Source organism: Clinocottus analis, unplaced genomic scaffold (genome assembly GCF_023055335.1).
Source record: "Clinocottus analis isolate CAN_PGR_092001 unplaced genomic scaffold, fCliAna1.0.p SCAF_22, whole genome shotgun sequence".
NCBI lineage: Eukaryota > Metazoa > Chordata > Actinopteri > Perciformes > Cottidae > Clinocottus > Clinocottus analis.
This window is the reverse complement of record NW_027175954.1, coordinates 8,682,225-8,698,600: the sequence shown is the minus strand read 5'-3', so window position 1 is coordinate 8,698,600 and position 16,376 is coordinate 8,682,225. Positions and strand designations below refer to the sequence as shown.

At 39.7% G+C, this 16,376-nt stretch overlaps 1 protein-coding gene across 1 annotated transcript in view; it reads left to right on the top strand.

The window, feature by feature from the left end:
* Positions 1–15,986, top strand: part of LOC137793212 (endonuclease V-like) — a 47,888-nt gene extending 31,902 nt beyond the window's left edge. The window contains exon 9 of the mRNA XM_068589232.1: positions 15,696–15,986. The gene's annotated coding sequence lies outside the window, so the exon portion shown is untranslated. The remainder of the gene's footprint in view (positions 1–15,695) is intronic.
* Positions 15,987–16,376: the final 390 nt, after the last annotated feature.

Here is a 16,376-nt window from a genome sequence, read left to right as displayed (position 1 = left end):
TTATTAATTTCAAAGACTGACAGATACTTTTTTCTTCAGAAGAAGTCATGCTGACACTCAGGTAGGAAAACAGTGGGAAGCAAGAATGTTAAAAATATAATTCTATAATCCCTTTAGCTACTTATATGACGTGGAAACGGTGTCTTGAATCCCTCCAGCACCCCGTTACAATGATGCCGTCACTGCCAGCAGCCTTGACTGTACATTACACCATGAGGCAGCTGTGTCACAAAGGTTGAACCAAGGGTTGATGTGGCATAATACTGTGTTGAGACTACAAAAATATTTAAATATCTTAAAGTATTGCATCAAAACATCTGTCTGGAAACAGTAAATTTGATGAAACTGATGTAATAACGGAAACAATGTTTTCACGGTCACACAAGAAGTTGATGCGTTTAAGGGATTATGGAAACACCTCGCAGAATGAATTGATTTATCAAACAAACATCTCTTGGAAATGGCAGGTTTATCTATTTAAGTAATATAATGTGATGCAGAAATGGCAGTACTGATGGTCAGGAACGTTTATTTCTAAATTATACCTTCAGAGCTGCTGTGAAGCTCTCAAGAAGTGGATGTCATCATCTTGACAGTGACGACACAGCTAAAGAGGTGGATTGTCAGTGATGCACCAGACAGCTAGCACACCCTAAATATGTTGAACTTTAAGCCTCAATATAATTTAAACTGGTCCATTTTATAAAAAAATGTAAAAAAAATGTTCAGTTACCATGAATGGGGAAATTAGCGATGAACCCATTTTTTAGACCAGGCTGAAACCATGTTTATTTCTGCTGCGTCTGTGGGGATTGACTTGCTTTTTGAGTCATTTGAGGAACTGCAGTTTTTTGTACTTATGTGTTGGCTTTGTTTCTCAGCACCGAGGATTCATAAAAATGTCTCTAAACCCCATTTCTTTTTTTGTGGCATTTCCAAAGTTCACTTACAATTGTCTTGACACAGCTAGTAACATCTCTACAGCAGGAGAAGGGTCTGTAGATGACTCAAAGCTGTAGAAAGACACATCAACGAGTTAATCAATAGAGTGCTCTAATCATTTGTTGACCTTTTCCCCAGGACTTTTTTCCTGCTGGCACATGAAGTCATTGAGGGGTAGTCATGCTTGGCCTGGAGCTTTATGTAGTGATCACAACCACTCGTATAATTAATTGAGTGAAAACATCATGATTGCATGTTTGTCAGTAAAAGATGGATTACTTCAGCCACATTCAGCTTTTGCTCCTGGATTCTTCTAACAACAATAGCGTTAGAGCCAATAATCTACAGAGTGTGTTTATTTTCCACTGAGAAATCAGACATTTGAGATAAACAAGCTGTTTTTACACCTGGCAAAAGTGGAGAAATTGGCATCTAGAGAAAGAGATGTAGTGGTGGATGGTAATGGTATTTTCTTTCCAATACACCTTAACGTTATGGTCCAACTGCTTCTGCTCAGTGTACTGGAGACAAAGCATGAATATCATGCAGCCAGTATTTGGTATTTATTGTTTGCTTTTAGTTTGTAACCGTGGTTATGAACAAATTGGGTATTGGTCGTTGGTGTTGGTGTCTACTACTACATTTCAAAGAAGCTTTGTCTCAGTTGCAACATATTGATGATGTAATTGGAGTAAATGTAAACATCTATTGGAGTGAATTTTCAGAATAGCATTCATTCATACACTTAGGGGCCCTTTCTGCGAGGTTAAACAGAACAGAAGCCCTTTGTGTGTTTTCTGTGTTTTGTATTTCTGTTTTCTCTAAAACTGACCAGATGTGTCTCCAGCGACTGTGTATCTCTACCGTTGTCTGCAGTGTCTTGTTCTGTTGTGGCTTCCTGACATGTGTGATTGATAGATGACCACGCCGACACCGCCTGGCACTTGAGTTATAACGACAGGTGAGGTGCTGCAATACCAGACAAATGGCCTTGTTTATCTCAAATGGAAGCCCTAGCACAACGCACACACACACAGACCCTCACACTTGTGTGTCCTTCCCACTGCAAACAAGCTGAACAGGTGTCTTTCCATCCACAGACTTCAAACTTCTTACATGCCCTTGCTGTAAACCAGAAAATCAATGGGACCTTTCTTTCTGTGAGGCTTCTGAAGATAAATCAATTGAGGCCGATCTATTGCAATAAGGACGCGTCATGGACGAGCCAGAGGAGACGCTGCGAACATCGGTTTTTAGATTTTTCTGCGAGAAGAGTCTCAGCATTCAGGGCCAGGGCTTTTGTTTTCATTGAGTGACTGTTATGTGAAGTCCACCCCTGCTTAGTAACTCCATAGTCGCGCCGCTGCGCTCCTGCTTGTGAGGTATATTAGTCAGCAGCGCTGCTCGGCTTCGTCAGGAGTGGGATTAACGTTCTCAGAAGCCTTTCCGAGTGGCTGGAGGGTTTAACCATTAATTAAATTCCCACCAGTTCCGTTGTGTAATGTTTAACTCTATGTAAAACTTGGCCATATGTCAATTGTATCCATGATCAGAGATTATTGTTAGAAACTGCATAGTTCGAAACCTTTTTTTTTTTTTTTACCTATTTTAAAATTAAATGCATCAATCTGGTGCACTTTGAGAGCAAAATTAAAAGGTGAGGTGTTTGTGCTCTTGTAAACGATTGTGTGCTCTTGTTCTAGCAATGCTACTCAAGTATTGTACTCAAATACAATTGTTGGGTAATTGTTGGAAGAAAAAAATATTCACGCTTAATCAGTTACTGTTTCACTGTTATATTCAGACTTCTCATTGAACTGTCTCTGTTTAATCTTACTCACAAACTCAGTCTTGGATATGCAATTTGTCTATCACTTTGTACTTCTGACTCTGCTCCTTCCTTGCAACAAATAAATGTTCCTGTTTTAATGACTTTACTCAGAGGGGTCGATAGAATTTTTCTAACAGTACTTATCTTTTGTAATTGGCTCTCACCTACGTCATGATTTTGGTTACCTCCAGGCCTTTTCCTCAAGTACCACCCTCAGGAAAACTCAAAACTTAACTATAGTTCCACTACTAGTTATATGCTGTTCATTGCTTTTAATGTCTTTGAGTACTTAGTAAAGCACTATATAAATGAAATGCATTATTATTATTATTATTATTTCATCCCCCAAAAATTTGTGGTGTGTAATGAATATTGAGGTTAGCAAAAGTTTTTGTTGATACAGTATACTGAAAAATCTTCCATCCTCCCTCAGACTGCTTTGTATTTCCAGGTTACATCTTTCAAAATAGTCAGACACATGTTCCATTAGGATTGCTTATGAATCTCCAAAGCCCTGTTTCTGCTTTTTGCAAAGTTATCAACTTATCTTTTAAACTCACAGGCTCATTCACATTAATGTTATCTTGAGATCTCGGAAAAATAATAACCGGAAAGATGATTTGTTTTAACTGCGTACGTTTGTGAAGGTGTGTGTTTGTGCAAATTGATTAAAGTTGGCTGATGCGGATGAATACTAATAATCCTACAGAGAGCATTTGATAGACATCTGCCCAGAGCACTTCAGAGCACCTTAACAGAGTGAACTGAGCCAAGCACCACTCACTGAATCTGTTCCTCTGTTCCTCTGGTTTTTAGGTCATGAGAGGTTTACTCAACTAGTCGAGCGCTAAAATCACTCGTCTGCACTGTGGTCCTTATACTTCAACCAGATTTATAGTAGTTGTAAACATTAATTTACATTGTTTTTGCTACATTTATAACAATTGTGTGTGCATAATAGCACCTTATTTATCAGAATTATAAGCTTTGCATGAATGAAATGGATGACTGTTGGATCTAGGACAAAGCCTGATTCAACAAGTAAAAAATAGTACATTAGCTCTATGTTGACTAATCCACTGCTTCAAAACCTCGCATGTCTGTTTAGAAACCCCAGGTTGTTGTTGTTGTTTTTGCTGTCTTTGTGTCTGCATTTAGATATGTTTCTAATCCAGATCTACACATTTTTGATAATAGCACATATTATATTGTATTCTTAAGTTAAAGCAGTCCTCAATAATTTGTATCTAATCTATAATTTAACAGTCAAGTGAAGGGTTAATATTTGGAATCTGGTTAGTTTTTTCTGAGGGCAGTGGTGCGTTGGCAAGCACTTTGTCTCACTATTTTGCAATCTGCAGTTGCCTTTATTCTATTATGGCAACTTATCTAACTTAACTATCCGTCATATTTATCCAAATACACACCCACACACTTCACTGTGCTTGCTCCCTCTTATACTGCACATACAGTATACACACTTATGGCCACACACACTCATGATAACCCCTGATCAAATAATGGATGCAGCTCACAGCAGGTTCAAGTCGTGGAATAATCACATGCTGATCTGCAGCATCAGCCTCTCATCTCACCTCGCCATCAGATGCTCCAGTGTCATTATCCCTCTCACACATGTGCTCATTCTTTTCACTCTGTGTATGTGTGTGTGTGTGTGTGCGCTCACGGGTATGTTTCTTTTTTCTTTTTTTAACAATGTGCCACTCACTCATTACTGGAGGAAAACCAGCAACTCCTACTCACAAAGACCTTCCCTCACTCACTCGCATAATTACTCACAGCAAAGAGCCAACAGCCTGTGGGCTCTTTCACCGCAGACCTCCATGATGCCTCGTCTCTCAGGCCATTCATAAGCATTAATGTGCATATTGATGACATTGGTGCAGGCTTGTAACGCCTGCGAGTTCCCCGCAGATACGACATCCAATTCCATGCATCACACCCACCACAGCTCATTTGCATCGGAGTAATATGGTGTTGTACTACAGGCCAGGCAAGAGTGTGATTTGCTGGCGAGATGAGCGGTGAATCAGTGATGTTGATATTTGGTTTAAAACTCAAATGTCACACCAACGTGTTTATTTTTTTCTCAGTGAACGACACCCTGGCATGATGCTACATAGCTATAGAGCATATTACTGTGCACAATGATAAATGTTGGCTGTGGTGCAGATTGTTAGGTACACAGAATTTACTATTCGTTATGTCAATTCTCTTCACTGATGGGGTTTAACAAAGGGGACCATCCATCTCACCCCTTCATCCCCCCACCCCATCCTCCTCCTCAATCTATCCTTTGGTGTCAAGTGCACTTTAATGTCAGGCAGCTTCAAACGTCCTTTCTTTCTCTATCTGATGTTCTAAACCTGTCTGCCTTTCCCTCATTCTAAACATCTCTTTATTCTTTCTTAATTTTCCTCTCTTCCTCCACTTTTGTTCAATCCTCCTGTCATCACACCTTGCTCCTTTTCTGGACGCCTGCCCCTAACTCCCTCTCTTTCTCATCGCTCCACTGTCCCGGCCGTCTTCCTCTCCTCCATCACCTTCTCACTCTGGTACACAGCTGTCAGACATGACAGTGAATCGTACCACACTGAACCAATCAGAATTCAGTATGAGGGGGCTTTTTTTTTATAGCAATGTGGCTTTTCGTAAATAAGCTGCTTTGTAGCAGAAACCAGGGAGAGATTGACATTCAGGCAGGTAAGGGGCAACAGTGACTTAACGTCTCACTGTTCACTGCCTTTTTTTTTTCCTGCTGAGAATTCCTGATAAGTCAGGATGCTGTCGGTGTTGTTATAAATGGGCATTCAAATAAGACTGGCTGCATCTCAACTTACAGTAGCAGTATTTAAAGAAATCAACCTGATAACGTTTAGTTCTTTGAGCAGTATAAACCACTGACATATTACATAAAAAAGCATCCTTGACCAGACCATCATAATAGCAGACTGATCCGTTTCACTTCCACTGGTTGAAGAGAAGGAATTATTAGATAATGCTAACATCATTTATGTTGGGTGACAAGCCAGTGGGCTTCAGTAGGCAAGCTGTTGATGTCAACACTGCCAAAAACACTGCTGCTGCTTTTAGTTTGGAGTGTCAGTGTGAAATATTAGACAATCTTTTAAGGGCTGTGTAATGTGTGCATTACTCCACCTACTAGCACTGCTGCTACTGCTGCTCCTGTTACTATTACAGCTACCCCCAGGATTGCCACATTACTACTAAATCTACTGCAGTGTAAGAGTCTGCCTTGCTCTGTCCTGGTCCTCCCGTGCCTCCCCTCCCTCCAGCGAGCCCATCAATACAGCCTTGGCCTTCAGCAGCAGCTTTAACTATTTTAAAAATTCTTGGATATCAAAAATACGTACTTTCATATACATGTCATATACATTTGGTGAGGAATCTGTGTACCTTATACAGGGATTTTCTTGTACTCTATTAGTTGAGTAAATGTACTTGCATCTACTGCTACCAGTACTACTGCTCCTATAAATAGCTGTCATAAATATTAGGCAAAGGTGTCAGCTCCTATAAATTGTGCGATGGATGTCATGTTGAATTAATGAAGGTACAATTTCTTAAAAACTCACCCTCTGATCTTGACTTGCAGCCTGTCAGCACACTGCAGATGTTGCTCATATATTTACGTGTTTCTGTCTTTTTTTCTCTCCAGAAGTAGATCAGCAGTTTGCATAGGTAGCGAGCGTCTCCTGGGGACCAGCTCGATGGCAGGTGTCTCTGTCCCTGTCAACCTGCCATGTCCTCATCAGTCAGGTCACTGCTAACGTCACACAGTGCAAGTTGGGAGCTGATGCTGCGTCTGATATACTCATATATTCCATTTCATTAAGGTTAACATCTCAGCGGTCCCCTCACGTTAATTTGCATGCTTAGTTAATCCAAAGCTGTAACGCATCAAGAGTTTTTCATATTCATACTCTTCATACATTGAACACAATTTTAAGTTTCATGTGGTTTTGGGGAAAGTAAGGCATCTGCTGATATATATATACTGGTGGAAAAAAGGTGCGTGTGAATATGAGACCAAACCAGCCGCCTGCATTTTCATGAGATTCTGTTTCATCAGACTGCTCTCAGATGAAGCCAAGAAAGTATATAGATCGCAGAAGGAACTCACTGTGAGTTGGGTTAACTCAACCTATTTGGTTAGTTGAAGGTAGAATAAAAAAAACAGTCTTTGATGAAATTGGAAAAGTCTTTGATTTGGGTGAAATGAAAAAACCTTAAGGCCAAAACCCAGTGTGTGTGTGTGCACATTTGTTTTAAAGATTTATACGAATCCACCAACTCAGACACACAATGGCAGAGATGCAGATCTGCACACAAACACATTTGCGATACACATGCATGTTATTTAAACCTCAGGTAAAAAGCGTTGACCCTTATTGTGTATCTAAACAAGATGCCATTTAATATTCTTATGTGCAGCAGAGCCACTGTTTGGGTTGGACATATCTTCTGTATGTTTGATGTCGGTAAATAGTAATTATTTTGTATGAAATTCACAAGAGGATTAAAAATGTATTGCTATTGAACATTGAACTCTCATGTTAGGTTTAGAGTTCCATCCACAGTAATCTGTATTGTTACTTGGAGCTTTTTGATACTTCTTTAAAGCAACATCATTCAGGAAATACACCAGTATATTCAGTGATTTTCCCAGTTAGATTAAAAGATTAATACCACTCATGTGTGTTTGTTAACAACCCGTCCTCACTCACCACTCAACCACTCACTCACTCAACTTGTGATACCAACGTACGAGGCCACTAGCATTCAACTTTAACAGTTCAGACGAGTTCTATTTCTAAGAGATAGTCAATAAAACATGTACTCTAATCTGTAATAATGTAAGTGAGCAGACAGCAAAATACCTGAAGTGTATATGCATTACCACCTGAAAGTTTAGTGTGAAGTTAAGATTCCTAAAAGTAATGTATTACATCTGTCCACTGGGTAGTCAACATTATCGCCTTTACTTTAACAGTAAAATATCTGCCTGGAAAAGATTAGTAAAGTGTTTGTTATACAAATTGCGTATTTTTTTGTTATTTTCCTTCACCTTTTAGTTTTACATCAAATGAATGAATCCAGCAAACCTCCTCTGCGTCAGTGAAAACAGCTTTGCACCTCTGGTCTGCTGACAATGTCTGAATAAGATCCTTGGCCTCTCTCTGCACCGCTGAATCCACAAACACACAAAGGGACACACACACACACACACACACATACATAGCCAAGGACCATAAAGGCTAGCCTTCGCATGGCACGTCAGGCCCCCTTTCCACTCTCTCACACACAGTGACACCATCCACCATGATTCATCTCTCTGGCAGTATGAAGTGTAAAGGAGATTATTACCAGTGAAGGGCTCAGCCCCCCTGAAGATCTACTGCTCTCCCGTCTACCCTGCAGAGGAAATGGGAAAATATTGCTAATGTTTACAGGCCCGTGAGCGTGTGTGTGTGTGGGTTCATGTTATGTGCACTAGTAATGCCTGAAGCCTGACCAGCATTGCAAAGCAGTTCTCAGGCTTGCTTAGCGTCTAGAAATGTGCTGACTTTAGGGGTTTTTGTGTGCAAATGTTTCCGTATGCATGCGTTTTCAGAAGTACCTGTGTGTGTGTTTATGTGACCATGGGTGTGTCATCATGTGTAAATTTAGTTTTGCATATCAATACATCCAGAAGCCAGCTGTTGTTGTGGCCCGTACGGTATGTTGCACAGTGTTTCATTGTGATTCCTCCGTCTCTTTGTTGGCCTCAGAGGGACACCAGAATAGGACTGAGGCACATTTAAAATGACTAAACAAAGAGTGTTCTAGTGATGTTGTCTTAATCAGTAAGGACTGTGGCTCAGTCGTCTGGAGGGTCGTCCTTTAATCAGAAGATTAGCGGTTCGATCCCAGGCTCCACTAGTCAATGTGTCCTGGCACAAGACTCTTCACTTTAAATTGCTCTTTTTAGGGAATGTTGTATGAAGGTTAGTTAGTGGTGGCACCTTGCATGGTAGCCTCTGTCATCAGTGTATGAATAAGTGAATGTACCATTTACCATTTATATGTGCTAAGTGACAGGAAGGCTGACTAATATGCTAATCTAAATGAAAGTCTATTTGCATATATCATGTAAATTATCCTGTAGGTCACTCTCATTATTTCTTAATGAGATGTGGGGAAGGGGCAACTAAATCAAAACTGCACTTAGTTCCTCAATATTTACAGAAGCACCCAGTATAGAACAGTTTCTGTGATTGTAGTTAATGCATGCAGGTGGTGCTATGAGGCATGTGCAGAAACTCAACTCATCTCGTTTGTCCTCTTTCTGAGGGTTTTATGCCACAAAAGGATTTGCATACATTCTTCCAAATGACATCTGATGTGTAAGACACTAAAACCAATGCAAGTCACCATCTCAAATTGATAGGGAATCCCAATATTAGCACCTCAGGGGAGAAGTAGTGTTGTGTAATTTGAAAGGACCATTGTTTAAAAGCTTTGTAAGTAAGTAGCCATATATTTAAAGAAAAACATTATCCCATCCATTGTCTATAACTGCTTATCTTCAGAGGATTGAAGGGGGCAGGAATCGAACCCATTGGGCCAGAGGCAGGGCACGGCCTGGACAGGTCGCCAGTCAATCACAGGCCTGCCTCATAGAAGCAGACAGCCATTCACACTAGTTAAAGACTTTGTAACAACGCAAGTGGCTTTTTTGAAGAAGCAAGCTAACATGCTCCTAATGACAATATAAGTTGATGTTTAGCAAATATAATGTTCACCACTGTCACCATCTTATTTTTATTTTAATGTACACGGAGTACAGCTAAGGCTAATGGGGATGTGATTAGTTTTATAATACTTCAAGGTACAAACTAAATTACATACGAAAGGTAAAGTCAGAGAATCACTAATATAATCACAATTCCTTAAGGTTGATTCTTAACATAGATACAGGCGTGACAGAACAAGTGATTAAAGGCTCAAACAGTCATAGTTAGGATTTCTTGTGTTACAATAAGATAGGAGGTCTTAGATATGATGGGACACAGCCATGAGTACAGGAATTGCTTATTTAATAAGAACATGACATTTTTCCTGTCTTTGGAACAAGCTGTTTGGACATTTCTTTTTATCTAATGAGACCCCTTGACAATTTCCCAGTTTGCATCTTCTCTCAAGTGTTATGTGAATATTGCAATAATTAATTATATACTCTATGACCTACACCAAAGAAAAAAAAAGCTACGTTTAGGATGCCTTGTTAATCTGAATCTCCCGCTGTAGATCAAGCTATGACTGTATTCTGAGATAAAAGTAGTCACGAGGGGGTGTGACAACTATCTAGGGGGATGTTTATACAACACACCTTTTTAAATTACATTAAGACTTCAAGTTATGCATAATTAAAGGCGTGGCCGCTTTGAGTGACGAACTGGAACTGAAATGTTCTTGCTAAATCATGAAATAACGTTAATAGATAGCACCGTTTTACACATATTCTAGTTGAAGTGGCTGGTTTGAGGGTAATAACAAATTAAAATATAAAAAGGGTGAGAAGAGAAAACAACAAAGAATATCAAAATAGAAGATGAATAATGCTTACTTGGACTTTATGAGAACAATAAACTGAATAAAATAGTTGTTTTTACTGTAAATGGGTTTCAACATAAGACAAGATACATACTCTATATACAATCCTATTGTAGTCTAACTCTTAAAGTCAAACTCTTCATGAAGAGGATTAAAAAAAGATGCTATAATCATTTCAAGATGTTTAAAGGTCTTTCGTGGTAAAAATGTGATACATCAAGCAGTTTATAAATATTGGTTCAAGCTCCTCTGCTCGCTGTTAAATGCTCTCATTAATTTTGTAGAAAGCTCTGGGAATATTAGGAAGATTGGTAACTTGAGACCTGAAAGATCTGCTGAGTTCATAAACTAAGAGCGTGTCTAATATGAGGAGAGGCCATTCAGAGCTTTGGACATTGAATTAACTACTGAAACAAGTGTAGAAGGACAACTCCATATGGGCTGCAATCCATAAGAGATTTTAGTGGGAAGGTCAATAGAGAGGGAAATGCAGTAATCCAGTCTGTTCATATCAGGCATTATGCGATTTCAGTGTCAGATTAGGCCCAATAAATATTTCCTCGCAGTAATGCTATGACAGTGAGATCATACATTTTTAATGACTGTGTTTCCTGTCTTTGCAACCACAACGAGAGATGTAATAGCAATTGAATATAAAGTCAATGGGATTCTTACCATTAGGGAACACCGAAGCAAACTGTTGGATGTCGTCAGCGATAGTATGGTGACTGATGTGATACAAAGCTTAGTGCATACAAATTTGTTTTTTTGTTGATTTATGCATGAAAGGAACAGTGTGTAACATTTAGGGGGATTAGTTGGCACCAATGTAATAATCAGTACATAATCCCCTGAAACTAAGAACCGTATCGTTTTCGTTAGCTAGAAAAAGTTATTTATATCTCCACATAGGGAGCAGATCGTCTTCCTCGCAGTCCACCATCTTGCATTGCCAAGTTTCTACAGCAGCCCAGAACGGACACTGGCTCTGGCGAAAGACATTTGTGTTTTACATTATCTGAAAGATGCGTTAAGGTATTAAACAGGCCCTCGTAATAAATGACCAAAGTATTTTAATTAGTACTTTTTAATGTTTTGGGGTATTTTATCATCACACTGCAGCGCACATTTGCTGTTGTGTTGGCAGACTGAGCTCCTCCAACTACACACAGAAATAAAACACTCACATGAAGCGTGAGCAGACAGACCGCTGTGTTGAAGTAAACCCACTAAAGTGAAAGACACTCGAGTTGATGGCAGCTAGGTGTGTTAATGTACGTGCGATAGAATATTTGCAAGAAAAAGACAATACATCGGTTTAACAAGAACGGACAAGTAAACAAAAGTGAAACCTAATTTAATCGTCCACCGCCGCAAACACAGCAAGCACAGCAAGCACAGCAAGCACATCCGGCTAAAAGCTATTTTTATTGTAAAGTTTCTGCTGGCTGAGACAAAGCAGGCAGAAGGACAGAGGACAGGAGGAATAACTTTATACTGACGCATGTCTGTGTTCTTCATTCTTCATGAACTTTATTCAGAAGTGTTGTTCATTATTAACATTTTATATTTGTTTTCAGTGAGATATAAATGACTTTATATAGGCACTTTGTTGTTGTATAATGTAACTTTTCCTGTTCTGTAAACGATATTTTCGATATATCTAAAATAAATATTTCTAATCTTGTTCTTAATTTATTTACTTTTAATATTCTATTCATGTTTTTAAAAGCAATTATTTAGTCTTGTAAAAAAGCACAGTATTGATAAGAGTAGCTAGTTGTACTAAAAATATGACTTTAAACTGAGCTCACGGTGTGACAAAAATGAAGAAACAAGACTAATGACTGAATCTGAATATGGCCTGCTACATGCCACAAAGCATTTTATCAATCCCTTGGCACTTAAAAAAAAACTCTGTAAGAAACAATTATTCACATGTATGTGTTTGTACATAATCCTTGAATATATTTCTATAAATTGAAATGTCCCCTGTTTATAATTTGAGTTTCAACCCTGCAGTACCACCGTCATGTATCATCATGTCTTATATCTAATTAGAAAAGATGCATAATAGCCCATTAGAGAAACACTCCCCAACTCTAATGGCCTGAGTCATAAGCCATCAAAGCCCCATGGTGCACTTTATTGGTTCCAAAACTCATCATTTGAGCTTTTAGTAGAAACACACACAATGTCGAAATGTGTCGTAGAAAGCACAAGTGTAAAAGCCACCTAACAGTAGGGAAACTATACTATTTTACTATAAATACTGATAAGAGACAAGATATGACAGTAGGGAAATATGAATTGGACTCGATCACATCCACTTTTTTTAACTTGCCAGTATCAATCTCACATAATCTTTGCAACATATTTGCGGAATATTGTGAAGTGCCTGAGGAAAATGTAGTACATAGGTTATAACATATTGGTTAAAACATGAAATGTAGTTATTCTATGAAATGTACAGATCTCTTTAAAAAAAAAAAAGATCCTGGTTAAAATAAACTGGAATTATCCTTTAATCCCAGCATTAAACTGCCAGATCACCCTACTGAGTTGCATTGCCATACAAGGCAACTGAATACAGCGCTAATTGATTTATTTTCCATAAAGCCTTGTACTTAAAACCATCAGCTCTGCACATAAAATTATAACTAATAATACCTGTCCTCAATCACCAGCCATGAAATAGTGTGTCCATATCTAATAACTAAAATTAGATATAGACACCCTACGGCTACACAGGAGTACACAGCGGGGGCCTCATCTCCCTTCCTCTAAAACTGACCCTGAGTCAGCCGTATGTAATGTCCGCTCTCTTGCTATTACAACTCTATTATGCTGTCCTTTTATTGCCCATTCAGCACCTTGAACTGCACTGTGGCCAGCTGTAACATGATAATAGCTCACCATCTCATTCTCCACATGGCTCTTTTTAAGAAATATGTGTCCGTCTTTCTCACGAAATTCCTGTTTCTAGTTTCTCCTCGCTGCTCTGTTGCTTAGTGTCGCTCTCTTCCGGTTTACTTGCCGTTGCTGATTGCCTTGGTAATGCACTGAATATATCCTGGGTGGCTATTCAGCGCAAATTGCTTTGTGTTGTGTTGCTGCAGGGCCCAAATTAACTGGACTGCAGAGGCAGGCTGCGGCCTCTACAGTTTGGGGGGAAATAATGACGGAGGCTGCTAATGGGCCTCGCTGTTAGGCTTCAGTTTTTACTGCTACAATACAGAAATAGCTGTGCCATGACAGTATGTGTTCAGTACTGCGTTGATGAAGCCTCTTGGTGTAAACTCACCTCTGAGTGTAAATTAATCTGAACGCTTTCTCATTAACAGATCAAATCCCGTATTTATCAAGCCACTCAAGAATAGAAAATAACTCCCAACTGGCCAAAGATCCTCAGAGTGTAAGGACCATAGAGCAGCACGACGAACACACAGAATAGTTAAACAATGCTTTAATCCAGGCAGAGGACACAACAGTCAAACAGTCTTGGATCAGCCCGCGTGGAGAAATCCACACGTTGGAACATCAAGCCATCACGGGAGAAGGCAGACAGGAAGCAGAGGCTATTCTTGTGGTCGGGGACAGAACAAGTTACTGAGGCAGAGGCAAGGCGTAGAAGTCCAAACATGCAGGGTCGGCAATGGTAAAAAAAAAAAAATGTCAGATGATAAACACAGTCTGGTATAATACAGAGAACGATCTGACAGGAGGTGTGTCTGAGACTGGGGTTCAAATACTAAAGGGAGCAGCACAGTGGGCAGATGAGAGTGATTAAGCTGATTAGGTGGGTTTGACTAACAGGTGCACTAAATGAGCTGATTAGGTGAGTAGGAGTGGCAGGAGAGAAGGGGCGGAGCTTTGACGGCGGGTGAGGTGGGAGTGGCTGAGAGGTGAGTGTGACGCAGAGTGACAGGGGAGTATGGAAGCTGAACTGTGGCACAGAGAAGAGGACACATTATTTGTAACATTAGGCTCGTTCGTTAGAGCTGCTTTCGCCTGGAATCCAGACGAGAGCAGGCGGCCGCTGCAGAAGGCGTTGACAAAAAACTGTGATCAAGTCGGACAGTTTTCAGCTGCCTTCAAAGTATTAACAGGAAGTTACAGAACAAAATACTTCCTGTTAGTTCCGATCTGTAGTCTACTTGTAGTTTGCGGATCACATTTGAATTCATTCACATGTGATTATAAATATATGTTTATGGAGAAATGTGTGTGTAGCTGCGTCCTCTGTTGTTTTTATGTCTGCCTGTGAAATAAATTACTACTGGTTTGATACATATTGTATACATACGATTTTGTACTATTAACTAAAAAAGATGTATGTTTAGATTAAACCTGAGACTAATAGTCAACAATTCAGCGTTAAGTATTACAACTACACATAAAATAAGAATTTTCTACAACACGTGGTGTTTGCTGTCAGGTCTAAGAGCCAATCAGCTCTCTAATGTGGCGACAGCCAGGCGTTTCCCATCATGCACTTGACCAGCCAGTTGGTGGAGAGCTGCTGCAGCGCCTGCCTCTAAAATTGATGTCCGTCTCGCTCTCGTGAGAGTATCGATGACCATGTGTGCATGACGTCAGAGCAAAGCGGGAGCAAGTCGGACACAAATCTAACCGGCATGTATTGTGTGTTGATCACCAGCGATCGATTCTGAGCAGAACTGGCTCATCTCGAACCAACCTACTATCTGGTCATATTTGTATTTTGCATTTGCTAAAGACTGAGTGAAATTCCAGAAGTGACCCATCTCATGTAGATCACCTAAGTTAACAAAGAGTGTACTTGAAAAGGGAATAGCACAGTGGAGGAGGGTAGTTCATGTTCTTCGGGGATTTGCAGGAGGCGCCTGTGTAATATGTGCAAGACACAGCAATATAAGCATAATAAGAGCTGTAAATGTTGTGGTTGGATAGGGCTGATTTTACTCAGCTGAGTCAAATCTTCTTATTTTAATCCACTTAATAGGCTAAAATACAATTTTAAGCCATGTGGGTGTCCTTGTTTCAGCCTACAAAAGAAGTATAGGGAAATATCATCTTCAAATCATTTTTACCTTAACATATAATCATTTAGCCTGACTTTAAAGCTTTAAAGATTTGAATTGTGGTTGTTTTTTTGTCTTGTGTGTGTGTATGTGTGTGTGAGTGTATATATATATATATATATATATATATATATATATATATATATATATATATATATATACAATATTTATTTTCATTGCATTAAATTGTTTGCTCTTTGTCTCCTCTTTTCTTGTTTCAGTTTTAAAAAGATGCAACGGAAAATCTCAAGAATGTTGAAGACCACAAAGTACTGAAGACCACTAAAATTGTGTGTGCTAGTGCGTGTCCATGTGTATGTGCGTGAGAGTTCGGGCTATTTTAGTCGTGGACCAGTTCTAAAACAACAAGACAGATTAAATCTATCTTTTTATGCACTTGCCTCATGTTCAAACTGAATATGGGTCAGACCAGCTCTTTTTATACACTGTTCTCATTACAATTTTGGGTCACTCAGGTTTTTACACTGGGAACCTCATGAATAAATCATAAATGCCCCTGGTATGTTTCAGAGTGCTGGTCATCTGTGAATATGTTTTGTTTGTGTGAATTGGGCTTCCTTTTAAATTCTACAGTGAGCGCTATGGGAAAGGCAAACAATATAACACACACACACACACACACAGTCCCAGGCCATATTGTGTTTAATGTGTCGTCACTGAGTGTCTCTCTTTAAGTGAGTCAGACTTGGCAGAGGGCACCGCTGTACCAGGCCGGTCCCAGCGAGGCGAGCGGAAAAGAAGGGGGCTGACTCTGCAGGGATGGTGGCCAGGAATAGAAGTGGTCAGATGGGGCAGTACTGATCAGCAGGAGGGGTTAGAGATCAGCTGGTGGAGACCGCAGACTGGCCCCACGTCAGAGGGATGTACAGAGTGTAGGACAC